Genomic DNA, 21,405 nt, shown 5'->3' with positions numbered 1-21,405 from the left:
GCGCGGAGGGGGCTGCAGAGGGACAGCGCAGAGGGCGCTGCAGAGGGACAGCGCGGAGGGGGCTGCAGAGGGACAGCGCGGAGGGGGCTGCAGAGGGACAGTGCAGAGGGGGCTGCAGAGGGACAGCGCGGAGGGGGCTGCAGAGGGACAGCGCGGAGGGGGCTGCAGAGGGACAGCGCAGAGGAGGCTGCAGAGGGACAGTGCGGAGGGGGCTGCAGAAGGACAGCGCAGAGGGCGCTGCAGAGGGACAGCGTGGAGGGGGCTGCAGAGGGACAGCGTGGAGGGGGCTGCAGAGGGACAGCGCGGAGGGGGCTGCAGAGGGACAGCGCGGAGGGGGCTGCAGAGGGACAGCGCGGAGGGGGCTGCAGAGGGACAGCGAGGAGGGGGCTGCAGAGGGACAGCGAGGAGGGGGCTGCAGAGGGACAGCACGGAGGGGGCTGCAGAGGGACAGCGCGGAGGGGGCTGCAGAGGGACAGCGCGGAGGGGGCTGCAGAGGGACAGCGCAGAGGTGGCTGCAGAGTGACAGCGTGGAGGGGGCTGCAGAGGGACAGAGCGGAGGGGGCTGCGGAGGGACAGCGCAGAGGAGGCTGCGGAGGGACAGCGCAGAGGGGGCTGCAGAGGGACAGCGCGGAGGGGGCTGCAGAGGGACAGCGCAGAGGAGGCTGCAGAGGGACGGCGCGGAGGGGGCTGCAGAGGGACAGCGCGGAGGGGACTGCAGAGGAACAGCGCGGAGGGGGCTGGAGAGGGACAGCACAGAGGAGGCTGCAGAGGGACAGAGGGTAGGGGGCTGGAGAGGGACAGCGTGGAGGAGGCTGCAGAGGGACAGAGCGTAGGGGGCTGCAGAGGAACAGCGCGGAGGGGGCTGCAGAGGGACAGCGCGGAGGGGGCTGCAGAGGGACAGCGTGGAGGAGGCTGCAGAGGAAGAGAGCGTAGGGGGCTGCAGAGGGACAGAGCGTAGGGGGCTGCAGACGAACAGCGCGGAGGGGGCTGCAGAGGGACAGCGCGGAGGGGGCTGCAGAGAGACAGAGCGTAGGGGGATGGAGAGGGACAGCACAGAGGAGGCTGCAGAGGGACAGAGCGTAGGGGGCTGCAGAGGGACAGCGCGGAGGGGGCTGCAGAGGAACAGCGCGGAGGGGGCTGCAGAGGGACAGAGCGTAGGGGGCTGCAGAGGGACAGTGCGGAGGGGGCTGCAGAGGGACAGCGCGGAGGGGGCTGCAGAGGGACAGCGCGGAGGGGGCTGCAGAGGGACAGCGCAGAGGAGGCTGCAGAGGGACAGCGCAGAGGGGGCTGCAGAGGAGCAGCGTGGAGGGGGCTGCAGAGGGACAGCGCAGAGGAGGCTGCAGAGGGACAGAGCGTAGGGGGCTGCAGAGGGACAGCGCGGAGGGGGCTGCAGAGGAGCAGCGCGGAGGGGGCTGCAGAGGGACAGAGCATAGGGGGCTGCAGAGGGACAGCACAGAGGAGGCTGCAGAGGGACAGCGCAGAGGGGGCTGCAGAGGGACAGCGTGGAGGGGTTGCAGAGGGACAGCGCGGAGGGGGCTGCAGAGGGACAGAGCGTAGGGGGCTGCAGAGGGACAGCACAGAGGAGGCTGCAGAGGGACAGCGCAGAGGGGGCTGCAGAGGGACAGCGCAGAGGGGGCTGCAGAGGGACAGCGCAGAGGGGGCTGCAGAGGGACAGCGCAGAGGGGGCTGCAGAGGGACAGCATGGAGGGGGCTGCAGAGGGACAGCGCAGAGGGGGCTGCAGAGGGACAGCACGGAGGGGGCTGCAGAGGGACAGCGCGGAGGGGGCTGCAGAGGGACAGCGCAGAGGGGACTGCAGGGGGACAGCGTGGAGGGGATTGCAGAGGGACAGCGCAGAGGTGGCTGCTGAGTGACAGCGTGGAGGGGGCTGCAGAGGTACACAGGAGGAGGCTGCAAAGGGACAGGATGGGGGGGCTGCAGAGTGACAGGACGGGGGTCTGCGGAGGGACAGCGCATAGGGGGCTGCAGAGGGACAGCGCGAAGGGGCCTTTAAAGGAACAGTGCAGGGGGGTTGCAGAGGGACAGCGCGGAGGGGGCTGCAGGGGGACAGTGTGGAGGGGGCTGCAAAGGAACAGCACGGGGGGGGCTGCAGAGGGACACCGGAGGAAGCTGCAAATGGACAGGATGGGGGGGCTGCAGAGGGACAGGACAGGAGGCTGCAGAGGGACAGCGCATAGGGGGCTGCAGAGGGACATCGCGGAGGGGGCTGCAAAGGGACAGGACGGGGGGACTGCAGAAGGACAGCATGGAGGGTGCTGCAAAGGGACAGGATGGGGGGACTGCAGAAGGACAGCATGGAGGGGTCTGCAAAGGAACAGTGCAGGGGGGGCTGCAGAGGGACAGCGTGAAGGGGGCTGCAGAGGGACAGCGGTGGGGGCTGCAAAGGGACAGGACTGGAGGACTGCAGAAGTACAGCATGGAGGGGGCTGCAAAGGGACAGGACGGGGGACTGCAGAAGGACAGCATGGAGGGGTCTGCAAAGGAACAGTACAGGGGGGGCTGCAGAGGGACAGCAAGAAGGGGGCTGCAGAGGGACAGCGGAGGGGGCTGGAGAGGGACAGGACAGGGGGGACTGCAGAGGGAAAGCATGGAGGGGGCTGGAGAGGGACAGGACAGGGGGGCCTGCGGAAGTACAGCGTAGAGGGAGCTGCAGAGGGACATGCGGAGGGGGCTGTAGAGGGACAGCACGGAGGGGGCTGTAGAGGGATAGCGTGGAGGGGGCTGCTGAGTGACAGCGTGGAGGGGGCTGCAAAGGAACAGCACGGGGGGGCTGCAGAGGGACACCGGAGGAGGCTGCAAAGGGACAGGATGGGGGGGGGCTGCAGAGGGACAGGGCATAGGGGGCTGCAGAGGGACAGCGCGGAGGGGGCTTTAAAGGAACAGTGCAGGGGGGGCTGCAGAGAGACAGCGCGGAGGGGGCTGCAGAGGGACAGCGTGGAGGGGGCTGCAAAGGAACAGCATGGGGGGGCTGCAGAGGGACACCGGAGGAGGCTGCAAAGGGACAGGATAGGGGGGCTGCAGAGGGACAGGACAAGGGGCTGCAGAGGGACAGCGCGGAGGGGGCTGCAGAGGAACTGCATGGGGGAGCTGCAGAGGGACAGGACAGTGGGGCTGCAGAGGGACAGGACGGGGGGCTGCAGAGAGACAGCGAGGAGGAGGCTGCAGAGGGACAGCGCAGAGGGGGCTGCAGAGGACAGGACAGTGGGGCTGCAGAGGGACAGGACAGTGGGTCTGCAGAGTGAGAGCGTGGAGAGGGCTGCATAGGGACAGGACGGGGGCTAGGTAGATAGATATTTATAATTTTATATACAGTATATAATACTGTAAAAAAAAAAATAACCGTATGAATAAATGTCTGAGTCTATGTAAGAATTATTTAATCAGGGAATCATTTGATGGGAAAGTATGAAACATGAATAGTATAAAAAAATGAATCTTAAGAATAACAATCCCCAACTTACTTTTTTTTTCCTTTATTCACATCACAGAAATAAAATGACACAGTATTTTATTTGAACCTCCAAAAATTGCTAAAAAAAAAAATAATAATTGCTACGTTTTAAAGCAAAGCTACATCTATGAAGAAAAGAACAAAAAAAAACCAGGTACAGCTGCTAAAATGTAGAAAGGAAAAAAACAAAAAGGCAGGTCAGTAGCTCGTTTTCAGGCCTAGGTATTCAGGAGCTAAAGTTCCGGAAAACCCCTGGGCATCTGGTGAGGATCTCAGGCTGACAGATAGCCATAGACAAATTGGAAATTAATTAAGGTTCTTCATGCCGCTCCTCTATGCAGAATGTGGGTCACCCATGTTCTGTGCCAGTAGTGACTGGCACAATCTCATGTGCCAGGACTCGACCTGCTGATTTTCTGTGTATTGAGGTCGGGTGTTTTGGGCTCATTTGCTTACAGTCTTATTTGCATTGCCTGGGCCCTTCTGGGCAGGGAGTAATGTAGATCCAATGCTACATGTGTGTTCTCCTATGTGTCCATATTTGCCTATTAGTGGGCTGGTATGACAGCTGAGGACAATAGAGCGCTCTCCTGGTTTGCGTGTATGTAATGGGATCTCTCTCATCTTTATGTGACATAGGATATGATTATGACGCCCCCCCTGTGCCGTGGGGATACCTGGAGCCGGGCCTTGTAGATGCTGGGGGTTGTAGTCACCGTGGCGGCGACCCGGTCCGTGACCCAGGGCGGTCAAACCAGGGTAGTTTATGTATAGTTCGACTACGCCACATGTGGAATGCGGTTATCGGGAACCGCCGCTGCGGAGCAGTCCGCTGAAGCTGATGGTGTGTGCAGCAAGGTGAAGTAACTCCCCACAGGAAGAGTGTAGCTTCAGGGCAGCGTGTATGGATGATGGTGGTAGTAGTGCAAGGTATCAGTAATAACAACACGGAGTCTTTGCAGTGCAATCCCAGGGTCTTTACTGTTGGCAACGGGAGTACCGGCTAGTGATGAAGGCCTGGTCAGCCTGGGAGCAATCCTAGAGTCCTCCTGGCCAGGTGGAGTTGTAGGCCTGCTGTTCTGACGGTACTCTTTGGCTATCCCGCTTATAGTCGTGTTGTAGCCCACATCCCTGAGTGTAACGTGCTGCTCACCCGTATGGCTGGCGACTCGGACCTTGTGTATTCCTCGTTCCTCTGTGGTGGTACGGGTCCTTTCGTGTGGCTGAGCCTCCGGGCTTCTGTTGCTGCAATCTCCTGCCTTGCGGTATCTGCTGCTGGGTATACAATCCCCACAGCCTCGGACTCCGGTGTCCGGTCCTCTGTATGTTGTCCAGGACGAGCTATGCCCAGCTCCAGTCCCTAGCTTCTTAGTCCTCTGTCCTCAACTCGACTACAGGCCCTGTCTGAGCTAACCTCGCCTCCAGATCCAGTTATAAAGGGCAGGATCCACCCCTTTCTGGCCTGGGGTAGGAGGTGTTGCATGTAGTGTGTTCCCTGACCAGGAAACTCCTGTTTTGCTCCCAGACATGGTATTACTACCACTGTGGCAACCAGACCCCCTGGGGTGCCACATTCCCCCCTAGTAAATTTCAGTACTCCGGGACTGAGCATATTTTGCAAAAATATAACAGATAACAATAAACAATACATGAACATATTTACAGGCATTACTGTCTTTTTAGGTCACGGTATCATCCGTAACCAGGTGTCCATTTCACCCAACAAGGTGCACTTCTTGAGGGACCCGTCCCAAACCCTCCACGGAGGCCCTGGGGTGGCTACAGGGCATTGATGATCCGGATGTTGGACCACGTCTTCAGCCACCTCCACGGGTTTTTGTTCTGTGGTCTGGCACAAAGGGGCACTTTATAGGTGCAACTATTTACAGGGTAAGTTTTTGGTTATTCACTGTCCATAGCCTAAAAGTCTTTGGACCCTTTTCGGGTAACGGGAAAAACAGGTTAAATGCACTCATATAAAACAATTCAAAATTTTTCTATACTCTAAACTTTACGTTTTAAATTCTCCAACGAGTAGGGGGCTGACCTTTTGTAGCTCTGGTAGATCTACGCAACACACTGTCTGTCTGTGTTCTACCTTGGTCCCCTATATTTACCCCCGGTGTGGTGGGCTCAATGTTCACCTCACTACAGGTGTTTGGAGGTGTCTCTGGTAGGTTGGGCAGCTTCCTACGGATCCTTTGGCTTACCGTGGGTACGACATGTTTGCTACTAGCAGAGGGTAGATTCTCCTGGTCTGCTGATGAGGAATCTTCTGCCTCCGGAGCCAATGGTTCTTCCAACTCTACTGGGACTTCTACAGCTTCCTGAGGGGCTGGTTGGAGAAATGTAAGGACCGGGGAAATTCTCAGAGTACTGTGCTGACCATTTCTTCCACTTCCTTTGCTGGTTGAGGGATATCTTGGCCTTCTTCAGCATGCTGTAGCTGCTCGGGACATTTCTTCAGGTGGTGTCTGGAAACTGTTGCTGTCGTTTCTCCTCCATCCTTACTTATGAGGTACACCTTGGTGTTATCATGACTTGATGGTAGAATGGTGTACGGCTCTTTTTCCCACTGGTCATCCAATTTATGGAGCCGCCTTTTTCTCTTTAGGACTTGCTCTCCTGGTGACAAGGGGGCAGCAGGTGCATGTTGATTGTAAGTCTTCTCTTGCCTTTCTCTTGCTTGGGACAGACTTCTTTCAACACTTTCCTGTACCTTACGATATTGCTGTTGTCGCTCAGTTTCCCAATCCGCATCCAGTGAGGCGTCCTCTGGTGTCAGGACTCCCATATCCAGATCAATGGGCAGCTTACTAGGTCTCGCTTGCATCAGGTAAGCTGGTGTGCAGTTGGTGGAATTCACTGGGATGTGGTTGTAGAGATCCACTAGGTCTGGCAACTTTTCTGGCCACAGGCTGCGTTCCTCCAGGGGCAACGTCTTCAGTAGGTCTATCACCACCTGATTCATCTTTTCACACATCCCGTTGGTCTGGGGGTGATAAGGCGTTGTCCTGATCTTCTTGCAGCCGTCCAGGTTGCAGAATTCCTGGAATACTTCTGCCTCGAAGGCCGGACCTTGTTCAGTTAGCACACGTTCTAGGTAACCATGCGGGTGGCAGAAGTGCTGCTGGAAAGCTCTGGCTGCTGTCTGAGCCGTTTGGTCCTTGACTGGCACTACTACCAGGAACCGGGAGTAGTGGTCTACGATGGTGAGAGCGTAGACATAGCCTGACCTGCTCGGGGATAGCTTCACATGGTCCAGGGCTACCAGTTCGAGTGGCTGCTTGGTGATGATGGGCTGCAGGGGAGCCCTCTGGCTGTCACGGTCTTTTCTTCTCAGGTTGCATGGTCCCCATTCTCGACACCACCTCTCGACTGCTTTCCTCATGCCAACCCAATAGAACCGTTCACGTAGCAGGACTTCCAGCTTCTTCCATCCAAAATGTCCCGCTCCATCGTGGTACTCTTCCAGGACCATAGACGCATCTCGCCTCGGGACTACCACCTGCCAGACCAGCTCATGTGTCCAGGAGTTGACAGTTCTTCGACACAGCTTTCCTTCATACATGAACAGCTTTCTCTTTTCTTTCCACAGCTGTTTGGTCACTTCTGGAGCATCTGAATCAGGGTATGAGTCAGCTTGTGTCAGCAACTCTTTGAATAGGCGAACAGCTGGGTCACTGTCTTGTGTTTCTGCCCATCCATGGTGGGGCAATGGATTGAACGTGGCTTCTCTGTTGGCAGAGCACCTGTTCTTCACACAATGGGAGCACTGCTTTATCCCATGGTGGTGGAACGCGGGGATTTCTATCTCTTCCAGCTCCTCTGGGTCTTCTCCCCCGTCTGGCAAGTTAGGCATTCTGGGCAGCGCATCTGCATTTGCATTCTTGTGCCCAGCCCGGTACTTGATGGTGAATTTGTAATTAGACAGTCGGGCCATCCTTCTTTGTTTCAGGGCACCAAGTTTTGCAGTGTCCAGGTGTGTCAGCGGGTTATTATCCGTGTACACAGTGAATTTGGAAGGGGCGAGATAATGTTTGAAGCGCTCCGTCACAGCCCAGACGATGGCAAGGAACTCCAACTTGAAGGAGCTGTAGTTTTCTGGGTTTCTTTCTGTGGGCCGGAGCTTCCTGCTGGCGTAGGCTATCACCCTTTCTCGGATCTGGGACAGCACCGTTCCTAGTCCCACGTTGCTCGCGTTCGTGTGAAGGATGAAGGGTTGGCCATAATCAGGGTAGGCCAGGACCTCATCTCCTGTTAGGGTCATCTTCAACCTGGTGAAGGACTCATCTTCCAGCTTGCCCCATTTGAATGGTGGTTTCTGGTTCTTGGCCTTCCTGGACTGGCCTATCAGGAGGTCCTGCATGGGTGCCGCCATCTTGGTGAAGCCTGGTATAAACCTTCGGTAGTAGCCTACCAACCCGAGGAACTGCCGCACTTCTTTGATGGTGGAAGGTCTCGGCCAGTCCTTGATTACGGTGATCTTATCGGGGTCTGGTGCTACACCGTCAGCGCTTACCACGTGTCCTAAGTACTGTACTTTGGGCTTCAGCAGGTGGCAATTAGACGGCTTCACCTTCAGGCCAAAGCCAGCCAGGGCTTCAAACACTTCCGCCAGATGCTTCAGATGATCCTCATATGTCTTGGAGTATACTATGACGTCATCCAGGTACAGCAGGACTGTCTCGAAATTCTTATGCCCTAGACAGCACTCCATCAACCACTGGAAGGTTCCTGGGGCGTTGCAGAGCCCGAATGGCATGCAGTTGAACTCGCTGAGGCCCATCGGGGTGTTGAATGCGGTCTTTTCCTTATCCGCCTCTGCTACAGGAACCTGCCAATACCCACTAGTAAGATCCAAAGTAGAGAAATAATTAGCAGATTTTAACGCAGCTAGTGACTCCTCTATCCTGGGTAGCGGGTATGCATCTTTATGTGTTATGCAGTTAATTTGCCTGTAGTCTACACACATTCTCATTGTGCCATCCTTTTTCTTTACAAGAACTAATGGAGCTGCCCAGGGGCTACAACTGTCTCTTATTACCCTAGCCTCCTTCATCTCTCGCAACATCCCTTTGGCATTTTGGTAGTGTGCTGGCGGTACAGGCCGGTACCTTTGTTTAATGGGTGGATGGTCCCCCGTGGGGATATGGTGTTGAACCCCCTTTATCTGCCCGAAGTCGAGTGGGTGTTTACTGAAGACTCTTTCATACTCTTGGACCACCCGGTATACTCCTTGTTTTTGGTGTTGAGGGGTGGAGTCAATGCCCACATGCAGCTTCTGGCACCAGTCCTCCATCTGTCCCTTGGAGCTATTATCCTCCGCCTGTTTGGATGGAGGCAAGGGTTCCACTGTCTTTATAGAATTGTGACTGACGGTAAATAGCTTGGCTAGGGTGGCATACCGGGGCAAATGAACTTCTTTTTCCCCAATGTTCAGGATGCGGACTGGCACTCTCCCATGGTGAACATCATCCACCCTCTGGCTTTCAAAATGGTGGGCCTACTGTCGGAGTAGACGGGCTCTACCAGGGCCTGGTAATCTCTACCCCTGAGACCGATTGCTGCCCGGCACCATATCAGCATTTCACTTCTTGGGGGCATGACAATAGGGAATGGGTCACTCATCCGAACACTGCCAATCTCACCACCAGACAGTTCTACCTGTTGTCTTTTTGTTATGCACACGCCCGGACTGACTGGCGTGTGCGGGTGTTGTGGTTCCACTGGACCATGAACCGGAGAGTGCCTGGAGGGGCGTGACTAAGTATCTGGCCGATCCGACCAAGATGGCACGACGGCATACGACGCCAGTGCACCAGGGAGAAACCGGGCAGAGGGACCAGGTGCTACTCCAGGTCAAACTCCGGACACGGGGGTTGACCCACACAGGGATTACTGGAACAGGCTGGTTAGGCTGGCGCACAGACTGGAGGGTATAGGCAGGCACGACTGGTATGCAGTCAGGCGGGTAAAGGCAAGCGCAGCTAGAGTGCAGACAGGGAGGCACTAGCAGGTAGGAACACAGGCGGGATAGGACCCAGTACACACTGGGACTCAGGAACAATACAGGCAGAGGGGTACAGGCAAGCACAGCTAGAGTGCAGACAGGGAGGCACTAGCAGGTAGGAACACAGGCGGGATAGGACCCAGTACACACTGGGACTCAGGAACAGGCAGGTTAGGCTGGCACAGACTGGTGGATGTAAGCAAACACGGCAGGTATGCAGATGGGTGGATACAGGCGAGTATGCAGGCAGGGAGGTACTGGCCGAAAGGACGGGCTGGAGCACAGAAAGGTTAAGACCCAGTACAGACTGGGTCACAGAACCGCAGATGCGGTAGACAACCACAGCAGAGAGGGAACGCCCGAAGCGGTGGGCAAGAACAGAGCAGGACGGGGCTGCAGGAGCAGCGAGCACAAGCAGGGCAGGACAGGACTGCCGGAGCAGCGGGCAGAAGCAGGGCAGGACAGGACTGCCGGAGCAGCGGGCAGAAGCAGGGCAGGACAGGACTGCCGGAGCAGCGGGCAGAAGCAGGGCAGGACAGGACTGCCGGAGCAGCGGGCAGAAGCAGGGCAGGACAGGACTGCCGGAGCAGCGGGCAGAAGCAGGGCAGGACAGGACTGCCGGAGCAGCGGGCAGAAGCAGGGCAGGACAGGACTGCCGGAGCAGCGGGCAGAAGCAGGGCAGGACAGGACTGCCGGAGCAGCGGGCAGAAGCAGGGCAGGACAGGACTGCCGGAGCAGCGGGCAGAAGCAGGGCAGGACAGGACTGCCGGAGCAGCGGGCAGAAGCAGGGCAGGACAGGACTGCCGGAGCAGCGGGCAGAAGCAGGGCAGGACAGGACTGCCGGAGCAGCGGGCAGAAGGGTCAGAGCGGAGCAAGGCTGCCGGAGCAGTGAGCAAAAGGGTCAGAGCGGAGCAAGGCTGCGGAGCAGTGAGCAAGGAGTCAGAGCAGGCTAGAACCGCCGGAGCGGTGAGCAAAGGAGTCAGAGCAGGCTAGAACCGCCGGAGCGGTGAGCAAAGGAGTCAGAGCAGGCTAGAACCGCCGGAGCGGTGAGCAAAGGAGTCAGAGCAGGCTAGAACCGCCGGAGCGGTGAGCAAAGGAGTCAGAGCAGGCTAGAACCGCCGGAGCGGTGAGCAAAGGAGTCAGAGCAGGCTAGAACCGCCGGAGCGGTGAGCAAAGGAGTCAGAGCAGGCTAGGCTGAGTAGGGGGGACAGGGCTCTGTTCACACGGAACAGACAGGAAGGGAAAGGCAGAGCCAGACACCCACAGGGTACTAGCATAGAAGTAGCGAGTGGACCACAAACTCACAAACGGGAGTACAGAGACAACAAGCAGGAGTTAGGTACGAGTTCAGACTCTGCAGAAAAAGGAAGGGAACGGACATAGAGGCAAAACAGGTAAAGGATAGGAGAGAGTTCAGACTGGAACTGAGTGTACGGAGGAGACCGACACTGCAGCGGAATACAGGAGCGGGTCTGGGAATACGGCCCCCAGAGAGGCAGGACGAACAGGCAAGGAGCGTGTTCAGACAGGACAGACAAGATACAGGAGCGGGTCTAGGTAATCGGCCCCTAGAAGGCAGGAGGAACAGGCTAGGAGCGTGTTCAGACAGGCCTGGAAATACAGCCTCCAGGATAGGCAGACAAAAGAACACAGAACGGGACCTGGCACCTTCAGAGTGCAAGCACACACTGAATGAAACACTATGCTCAGGCAGGGATAGATGGGAGCAGCTGAGCTATATACCAGGAGACAGACAGCAATAGGCTGAGGACGCACAAGGGGTGTGACCCACAGCAGGTACAAAAAGCAGGAAGTGATCGGGCGCCGCCCTTAAGCAGCAGAAACAGACACAAACAGACAGCATGGAGGGAAGCCAGAGAGACATTCTGGACTGGAGATCAAGTGCGCGCTCTTGCACAGTGGGAGATGGACCACCATGCAAGGACACCGCCAGGTATGTTACAGTACCCCCCCCCTTACGCCCCCTCTTCTTCAGGCCTGCCAGAATCTTCCGCAGGGAATTCGAGGACCAGTCGTTCACTTCAAGGAGATCACTTCCACTGTCCACAGGAAAAACTGATCTCATCTGGTTAGCTAGGATGCTACCTCCTATCCAGCCATCCTCAGCAACAGACGAAACGGGTGGAGTACCAGGAACAGCACACAAGGAAGTCTCTCTCCACATATTTTCAGGTGGCACCCCAGAGGGTACAGGAGACAACTGGAAGTCCTTCACCGGGTTGGAGGGGGACAGAGACTTGGGGGTAATCTCTGCTTCGAGGTACATCTTGTCAAGCTCACAGGAAGAAATAGACGGGTTATCAGGTACATAATGAGGAAAAGTCACTGTCTCTTTGTTATCTGGTGGTACCCCGGAGGATTCAGGAAACAACTGGAGGTCCTCCGCCGGGTCAGAAGAGTGCAGAGGCTCAGAGAAAACATCTGCTTCAGAGTACACTAGGTCGGACTCACTGGACGAAGCAGGCGAGGTATCGGGTACCGAGTATAGGAAAGTCTCTGTCCATTCACCACCAGGTGGCACCCCGAAGGGTTCTGGAGACAACTGGCGGTCCTCCGCCTGGTCAGAAGGGTGTAGAGACTCACGGGTAACCTCTGCTTCAGAGTACACTAGGTTGGACTCACTGGACGAAGCGAGCGAGGTATCAGGTACAGAGTAAAGGAGAGTCTCTGTCCTTTCGCTACCAGGTAGCACCCCGAAGGGTTCTGGAGACAACTGGAGGTCCTCCGCCTGGTCGGAGGGGTGTAGAGACTCGGGGGTAACTACCACTTTGGGGTACCGATTGTCAGGCTCACAGGACGAAGCGGACAAAGTATCGAGTACCGAGTGTAGAGAAGTCTCTCTCCATTTGTCATCGAGTGGTATCCCGGAGGATTCAGGAGGCAACAGGGGGTCCTCCGCCAGGTAGTAGAGGTGCACAGACTCAGAGGTAACCACAGCTTTGGAGCATCCTTGGACATGCACACCGGTTAAAGTGGGTGAAGCATCTGATGCCGGGTGCAGGAAGTTCTCCTGTGTGGAGTCTGGATGGGCAGAAGTCTCTTCGGGCAGGAGAACCGGAGCACTACCCACGCACATTACCCGTTGGGGCTTCTCCGGGATACAGGGAGATGAAGCTTCAGTAGGGACTTCAAGGTTGGGGTCAGGAGGTCTCAGGGAGGACAGACCCTGGCGTGACGGCTTGCCTCTACGTCTAGCACGTCTGGACTGCCTCTTGAGGTTGGGAGATGTATTCCGGAAAGCGTAGTCACCCTGTGAAGATTCTGGGTGGACAGTAGTCTCATTGGGCTGGAGGACTATTGCGCTACCCACACACATTACCCATCGGGACTGCTCCGGGATATTGGGAGGTGAAGCTTCAGCAGGAGCCTCTGGGTTAGGATCATCGAAGACCATTAGAAAGGCCACCAGGAAGGCCATTAGGTCCAGGAGGATCGGATCCTGTGTTTCATATAGGGGGTTGATCCATTCCAAGGCATCACCCGCCAGGTAAGACATAATGAATGCCACCTTAACCCGATCGGTGGGAAAACATAGAGGGTAGAACTTGAAGTGTAGCATGCATTGCTCCACAAATGCACGACTTTGTCTTGGATCCCCATAGTAACGTGGCGGATCCGCAGGAACGAGAGCAGATAGATCCATCTGGACGGGTGCGTAATTCGCCTGGAACTCAGCTGAGAAAAAAATAAATAAATTTTATTTATTTTTAATGCATGTATTCGCTGGAAAACTTCTCAGAGAGCGAAGGCCGTGGGGCTCAAGGGGAACCATGGCCTGAGCATGCTGTTATGCACACGCCCGGACTGACTGGCGTGTGCGGGTGTTGTGGTTCCACTGGACCATGAACCGGAGAGTGCCTGGAGGGGCGTGACTAAGTATCTGGCCGATCCGACCAAGATGGCACGACGGCATACGACGCCAGTGCACCAGGGAGAAACCGGGCAGAGGGACCAGGTGCTACTCCAGGTCAAACTTCGGACACGGGGGTTGACCCACACAGGGATTACTGGAACAGGCTGGTTAGGCTGGCGCACAGACTGGAGGGTATAGGCAGGCACGACTGGTATGCAGGCAGGCGGGTAAAGGCAAGCGCAGCTAGAGTGCAGACAGGGAGGCACTAGCAGGTAGGAACACAGGCGGGATAGGACCCAGTACACACTGGGACTCAGGAACAATACAGGCAGAGGGGTACAGGCAAGCACAGCTAGAGTGCAGACAGGGAGGCACTAGCAGGTAGGAACACAGGCGGGATAGGACCCAGTACACACTGGGACTCAGGAACAGGCAGGTTAGGCTGGCACAGACTGGTGGATGTAAACAAACACGGCAGGTATGCAGATGGGTGGATACAGGCGAGTATGCAGGCAGGGAGGTACTGGCCGAAAGGACGGGCTGGAGCACAGAAAGGTTAAGACCCAGTACAGACTGGGTCACAGAACCGCAGATGCAGTAGACAACCACAGCAGAGAGGGAACGCCCGAAGCGGTGGGCAAGAACAGAGCAGGACGGGGCTGCAGGAGCAGCGAGCACAAGCAGGGCAGGACAGGACTGCCGGAGCAGCGGGCAGAAGCAGGGCAGGACAGGACTGCCGGAGCAGCGGGCAGAAGCAGGGCAGGACAGGACTGCTGGAGCAGCGGGCAGAAGCAGGGCAGGACAGGACTGCCGGAGCAGCGGGCAGAAGCAGGGCAGGACAGGACTGCCGGAGCAGCGGGCAGAAGCAGGGCAGGACAGGACTGCCGGAGCAGCGGGCAGAAGCAGGGCAGGACAGGACTGCCGGAGCAGCGGGCAGAAGCAGGGCAGGACAGGACTGCCGGAGCAGCGGGCAGAAGCAGGGCAGGACAGGACTGCCGGAGCAGCAGGCAGAAGCAGGGCAGGACAGGACTGCCGGAGCAGCGGGCAGAAGCAGGGCAGGACAGGACTGCCGGAGCAGCGGGCAGAAGGGTCAGAGTGGAGCAAGGCTGCCGGAGCAGTGAGCAAAAGGGTCAGAGCGGAGCAAGGCTGCGGAGCAGTGAGCAAGGAGTCAGAGCAGGCTAGAACCGCCGGAGCGGTGAGCAAAGGAGTCAGAGCAGGCTAGAACCGCCGGAGCGGTGAGCAAAGGAGTCAGAGCAGGCTAGAACCGCCGGAGCGGTGAGCAAAGGAGTCAGAGCAGGCTAGAACTGCCGGAGCGGTGAGCAAAGGAGTCAGAGCAGGCTAGAACCGCCGGAGCGGTGAGCAAAGGAGTCAGAGCAGGCTAGGCTGAGTAGGGGGGACAGGGCTCTGTTCACACGGAACAGACAGGAAGGGAAAGGCAGAGCCAGACACCCACAGGGTACTAGCATAGAAGTAGCGAGTGGACCACAAACTCACAAACGGGAGTACAGAGACAACAAGCAGGAGTTAGGTACGAGTTCAGACTCTGCAGAAAAAGGAAGGGAACGGACATAGAGGCAAAACAGGTAAAGGATAGGAGAGAGTTCAGACTGGAACTGAGTGTACGGAGGAGACCGACACTGCAGCGGAATACAGGAGCGGGTCTGGGAATACGGCCCCCAGAGAGGCAGGACGAACAGGCAAGGAGCGTGTTCAGACAGGACAGACAAGATACAGGAGCGGGTCTAGGTAATCGGCCCCTAGAAGGCAGGAGGAACAGGCTAGGAGCGTGTTCAGACAGGCCTGGAAATACAGCCTCCAGGATAGGCAGACAAAAGAACACAGAACGGGACCTGGCACCTTCAGAGTGCAAGCACACACTGAATGAAACACTATGCTCAGGCAGGGATAGATGGGAGCAGCTGAGCTATATACCAGGAGACAGACAGCAATAGGCTGAGGACGCACAAGGGGTGTGACCCACAGCAGGTACAAAAAGCAGGAAGTGATCGGGCGCCGCCCTTAAGCAGCAGAAACAGACACAAACAGACAGCATGGAGGGAACCAGAGAGACATTCTGGACTGGAGATCAAATGCGCGCTCTTGCACAGTGGGAGATGGACCACCATGCAAGGACGCCACCAGGTATGTTACACTTTTCATCAGGGCTCTGATCTCTCTTTGTAGAACCCGTTGCTGGCTGGAACTGGCGGTCTCGGCAACCTGCTGTAATAAGACAATTATTTCTGCAAGACAATTTTCAATGACATTAGTGGGTTATCATGGGATGACTTTCTCGGCGATCAATGTCAACAATAATCAGTCCTTGTGCTGGCAGTTCGACTTTGCCAACCTTTATGGTCACTTCTTTGTACTCCACCTGAGGTACGGGTTGACCGTTACTAGCATAAATACTCAAATGTTCGTCTGGACGGCGGGTAATGTCAGAGTCAGTCCAGTACCTTTTGAAAAGAATGTAGGGGATAGTGGTCACCTGGGACCCAGTCTCCAGCAACGCGCTCATTGGAAAGTCGTCCAGCACGACAGGTAGGACTGGTCGTCCTCCCACATATTTGTCTCGCCAGCTTGATGGGCCTGGTGGTCTTATGCCTGGGGGTTGGCCCTCTGCCCCAGGTTTTGCTCGTTTAAATGACAGTACCTTGCATAATGTCCTGGCTGGTTGCAGCGGCGGAAGATGGGTTGTCCGTCCTTGTCGTAGCGGTCGCTGTTCCTCCCTCTGGATGGTGGAATCCTCTTCTGTCGGTGCCATGGGATGTCCTCCGGACTGGAAGCCAGCTGGATCTTCCCTTTGGGATACAACTGCAAGGACTGCACAGTTTTGGTTAGTGCAGCTACACTTTTAGTTAACTCTAGGACCTTATGGTGCAGGTCTGTTGGCGGGGCACTGTCCAGAGTTTGTGCATCAGCTCCTACAGGCTCCGGGGAAAAGGGTGCTACCTCCTGGTGGTAGGTGATAGCTGGGCGGCGGTGAGCTGTAGCGCCACCTGGTGCTGGTTCTCGTAGCGCCCTTATGGCCCTGTCCTTAAATTGAGCAAAGTCCAAGTCAGGGTTTTGCAGAGCCATTATGTGCAGCTGGGTTCGGTGGGCGCTGGACAGTAAACCCTCAATAAATTGTTCGGTTAACAGTCTGTTTTCATCACGCACACTGTCAGGGTCTACCTGTTTGATGGCCCTTAGCGCCTCCTGCAGGTTTAAAGCTTAGTCCCGTACACTGTCCTGTGCCCGTTGTTTGCACCCATAAAACTTCATCTTTATCTCTGCCGTAGTACGGGTGTCAAAAGTGTCCTTTAGGCAGGCCAGTATCTCTTTTACAGTGCCTTTTTCTCTGGCTGACCAGGATTTTACTTCTCTCTGGGCTGCACCAATCAACTGGCCTACGAGGATGCTCACTTTCTGCTCCTCGGACAGGGGGTATACTTTAAATAAACTGCTTAGTCTCTCCTTGAAGTGCGACTCTCCTGAGTACTGGGGCAACCACGCCACCCCCGGTATATATGGCATGGAGAATGGCATTACCGCGGCAGCGGCCGCGCCGGTGGTTGAAGTTTCCTCCATATCGGGCGTCTTCCTTCCTCCTAGTGAACCATGGCCTACCTTCCTTCTCTTTTCTTCCGCAGGCGATGGTCTCTGTCGAGGACCTGGCGTCGCACGCGTCTAACGTCAGCGTTCGCTGTGGCTCCTTCCAGGACCTGGCGCTGCGTCCGTGCATGGGGCGGGGTTTTGGACTTCGCGCGTTTCCAGCGATCACGCCCCTCTTCTTCCCGCGCGGCAACTCGAAAATGGCGGGCAATGGCGGGAAAACGGCGACAAATGGCGGGAAATCTTCACCACGGTTTGCAACACAGTCTGTGAAGGCGCGCAGTACCCATTGGTAGCGGGCTCGTAATCCTACCGACTACGCCAAAGTTGACGCGACCCCTGGGCCGTGGGGATACCTGGAGCCGGGCCTTGTAGATGCTGGGGGTTGTAGTCACCGTGGCGGCGACCCGGTCCGTGACCCAGGGCAGTCAAACTAGTGTAGTTTATGTATAGTCCGACTACGCCACCTGTGGAATGCGGAACCGCCGCTGCGGAGCAGTCCACTGAAGCTGGTGGTATGTGTAGCAAGGTGATGTAACTCCCCACAGGAAGAGTGTAGCTTCAGGGCAGCGTGTATGGATGATGGTGGTAGTAGTGCAAGGTATCAGTAATGACAACACGGAGTCTTTGCAGTGCAGTCCCAGGGTCTTTACTGTTGGCAATTATATGGGCCCCAACGGGAGTACCGGCTAGTGATGAAGGCCTGGTCAGCCTGGGAGCAATCCTAGAGTCCTCCTGGCCAGGTGGAGTTGTAGGCCTGCCGTTCTGACTGTACTCTTTGGCTATCCCGCTTATAGTCATTTTGTAGCCCACGTCCCTGAGTGTAACGTGCTGCTCACCTGTATGGCTGGCGACTCGGACCTTGTGTATTCCTCGCTCTTCTGTGGCGGTACGGGTCCTTTCGAGTGGCTCCGGGCTTCTGTTGGGGCCAGGAGACTTGCAATCTCCTGCCTAGCGGTATCTGCTGCTGGGTATACAATCCCCACAGCCTCGGACTCCGGTGTCTGGTCCTCTGTATGTTGTCCAGGATGAGCTATGCCCAGCTCCAGTCCCTAGCTTCTTATTCCTCTGTCCTCAACTTGACTACAGGCCCTGTCTGAGCTAACCCCGCCTCCAGATCCAGTTATAAAGGGCAGGATCCACCCCTTTCTGGCCTGGGGCAGGAGGTGTTGTATGTAATGTGTTCCCTGACCAGGAAGCTCCTGTTTTGCTCCTAGACATGGTATTACTACCACTGTGGCAACCAGACCCCCTGGGGTGCCACAATTACACTTGGCTTAGCCCTGATAGCTGGCGGCCGTGGGACACTCGAGAATAAATGGGCTGCTATTACCCAGCAGGGACGAAGGGTCAGCATTATATAAAGTAATAAAATCCACTCTGCTGGTGTAGCAACAGTGTTTAAGGCGAGTGTCTCAGGAAAAATCTCCATCTGCTGACCAAAGATGATAAGAATAGAGAAAGAGGAGAGAATGGCAATGGTAGGAAATGAAGAGCGGGACACACGTCCCCAGAGGGAGAAGATTAGAGGAGACACAGAGTCAGGTGATAGCTGTGGCGCGGTTAGTAATTATAAAAAGTCCGGAAAGGAAAAGAAGGGGAGGAGATGGCGCCTGAACCTGTAGCAGGACAGACGTGCAGTGCAGCAGAGTGGGCTTATAGCCACCATTACAAGTGACCAGGTCCAAGTGAAGGACCAAGTAACCAGTTCTGAGTGAAGGATCAAGCAACCAGATCCGAGTGAAGGACCGAGCAACCAGGTCCGAGTGAAGGACCGAGCAACCAGTTCCAAGTGAAGGACCAAATAACCAGTTCCGAGTGAAGGACCAAGTAATCAGTTCCGAGTGAAGGACCAAATAACCAGTTCCAAGTGAAGGATCAAGTAGCCAGTTCTGAGTGAAGGGCCGAGCAACCAGATTCGGGTGACCAGAGCTGAGAGATCCAAGCCGAGTGAGCTGAGCCAGGGTCGAGAGAGACGATCAGGCAGCACAGTGGGACCTTCATGCGAGCCATTACTTCCAGCGTAGACGTACAGTACAGAGTGTGGGCTGGGGCCATGCTTCAGTGAACAAACATGGCCAGTGTGACGAGCGTACTATGCACCAAGTAACTCACCAATCTGGGACTTGTAGCCTAGTGGGAACTACCGGTGAGCCCCGTAAGGGCTTGTGTGGTGTTTTGAGCTGCCTAGAAGAACGACGCTGGCTCCAGACAGAAGCAGGCATCCAGCCATTACAGGTAAGAGGAGATCGCGCCGGAGATCGCGGTATGCGTAGACACTGAACGCATACCACGATCTCCGGCGCCATACTTAGATACTTACCTGACTGGGAGGAGCGCTGCCGCGGCGCCTCTCTTTGCCGGAGACCGGGGCAAGAGTGAGGCGTCGGATCGGCGCATGCGCATAGCGCTATCCGGCACCATTTTACTGAAGACACATTTGCAGTGTCTTCAGCAAAATGGCGCTGGACAGCGCGGTGCTCCGGCGACGCACTCCTCCCCCGGCCTCCAGCAGAACAGGACGCAGCAGCACTGGAGCACAGGGAAGAAAGGTGAGTATAAGTGTTTATGTGGCGCCCCTGAGGGTTCAGTCGCTACAGAGGTACTGTACCTCACCCAGAGGTGTGGTGTCTCCTTCTCTCAGGTAAGGAGGGAGTGCTGCCCGGAACCCCAACACCCGCATTCAACATTACACTACTCCAGACCGGCAGGAAGGGCAAGATGCACTGTGCTTCTGCTGAGCCCTGTCCCTGGCTGGAGTGGGGGGAACCAGTAGTGGGTGTGGGTGGAGGATGTAGAGGAGCACCATAATAGGTCTATATAAGGGAAGCCATCTTAGGGTGGCAGGAGAGTAGTGCTGAGAACAGAGAGTGAGTAGCAAGGAGAAGAGGGGAGCAGAGTCTCTTTAGGAGCTCTGCTCCATAAGGGGCCTAGTAAGAGAGGTCCAGGAGGGGAGCAGAGGTGGAAAGCTCCGTCGACAGAAGGGATCCCAGGGGGTATGATGAGTGCAGGACAGCACCCGTACGCCCGAATCTGCCAGGTGTCAGAGGGATCATGCCGCAAGAAGGGAACCGGTCCCTGGACCAGCCGTGTTACTCCAGGTCTCGGCTGGAAAACCAGAGGCTTCTGCACTTCCATGTTGTAGTTGCCACAGTCTCACCCTAGTCACCATGAAGGGCATCAAGTAGGTCCGGGAACTCCAGGTTGCCCAGAGGGATCTCAGAGCACCCGAGCGGGACTGAGTGTGGGAAAGCGCAGGGCAGGATGGAGAAGACCCAGCGCGAGAAGTCGGTCTAGTAAGGAACATAAAGAAAGTGGGGTTCCGTCAAGCGCTTCTGATTTACTTGAGAAAGTGCTGGACCCCTTATCTGGTAGACGCAGTGCGACACGGGAGGCTGACACCTGTACAGTGTACCTGAGGAACTTGAACAGAACTGTGAGTAAACTCGGATGACTGCACTCCACTGCCTCCGTCAGTTATTTCAGCTGCGCCATCTCTCCTGTACTACAAGCCCCAGCATCACCATCATCTATACTACACTGCCCTGGGGCCCGCTCCACCTGTGGGGAGCAGTTCCAACTCAGCTGCCCTACCAACCACCCGAGAGGTCTGCAGCAGCGCCGGTAACCATTACCGGAAACCACAGGTGGCGTCACGAAACAAACCATATACTAAAAATCCCTTTTTCAAGAGAGACCCCAGAGTGCGGGCCCGGGAGCCGACTGCCGTGACATCCTAAGGAAGGTAACAAGACCCGGGTACCGAGTCCCCCTATATCCCCCTGGGTGACACATTTATTTTTTTGTATGTGTGTACAGCGTGAAAGGGATGAGGGGGCCACACATACCAGGATTGGGGGGTGAGGGGACCATGCATACCAGGATAGGGGGGTGAGGGGTGCCATACATACCAGGATTGGGGGGTGAGGGATACCACACATACCAGGATTGGGGGGTGAGGGGACCACGCATACCAGGATTGGGGGGTGAGGGGACCACGCATACCAGGATTGGGGGTGAGGGGTGCCATACCCTGTGGACAGTGCTTGATTGGAGCCAATTTCATCCTACAACAGGACAATGACCCAAAGCACACCTCCAAATTATGCATGAACTATTTAGGGAAGAAGCAGGCAGCTGGTATTCTATCTGTAATGGAGTGGCCAGCGCAGTCACCAGATCTCAACCCCATTGAGCTGTTGTGGGAGCAGCTTGACCGTATGGTACGCAAAAAGTGCCCATCAAGCCCATCCAACTTGTGGGAGGGGCTTCAGGAAGAATGGGGGGAAATTTCTCAAGACTACCTCAGCAAATTAACAGCTAGAATGCCAAAGGTCTGCAATGCTGGAATTGCTGCAAAGGAGCATTCTGTGACGAAAGCAAAGTTTGAAGGAGAAAATTATTCTTTCTAATAAAAATCATTATTTCTAACCTTGTCAATGTCTGGACTA

General features: G+C 56.3%; 1 protein-coding gene across 3 annotated transcripts in view; it reads left to right on the top strand.

Moving 5' to 3' along the window:
- ST3GAL5 (ST3 beta-galactoside alpha-2,3-sialyltransferase 5) overlaps positions 1–21,405 on the top strand; it is a 92,728-nt gene that overhangs the window by 58,358 nt on the left and 12,965 nt on the right. The window contains exon 1 of one of the 3 annotated variants that reach the window (XM_073649127.1): positions 5,339–5,360. The exons of the other annotated variants lie outside the window; for them this stretch is intronic. The gene's annotated coding sequence lies outside the window, so the exon portion shown is untranslated. Of the gene's footprint in view, positions 1–5,338; positions 5,361–21,405 lie in introns of those variants that run through there. 3 annotated transcript variants of the gene reach the window in all.

Source organism: Phyllobates terribilis, unplaced genomic scaffold, assembly GCF_046119375.1.
Source record: "Phyllobates terribilis strain yellow unplaced genomic scaffold, ASM4611937v1 Scaffold_1__5_contigs__length_1240528914, whole genome shotgun sequence".
In the NCBI taxonomy this organism is placed as follows: Eukaryota; Metazoa; Chordata; class Amphibia; order Anura; family Dendrobatidae; genus Phyllobates; species Phyllobates terribilis.
This window is presented reverse-complemented; position numbering and strand designations above follow the sequence as displayed.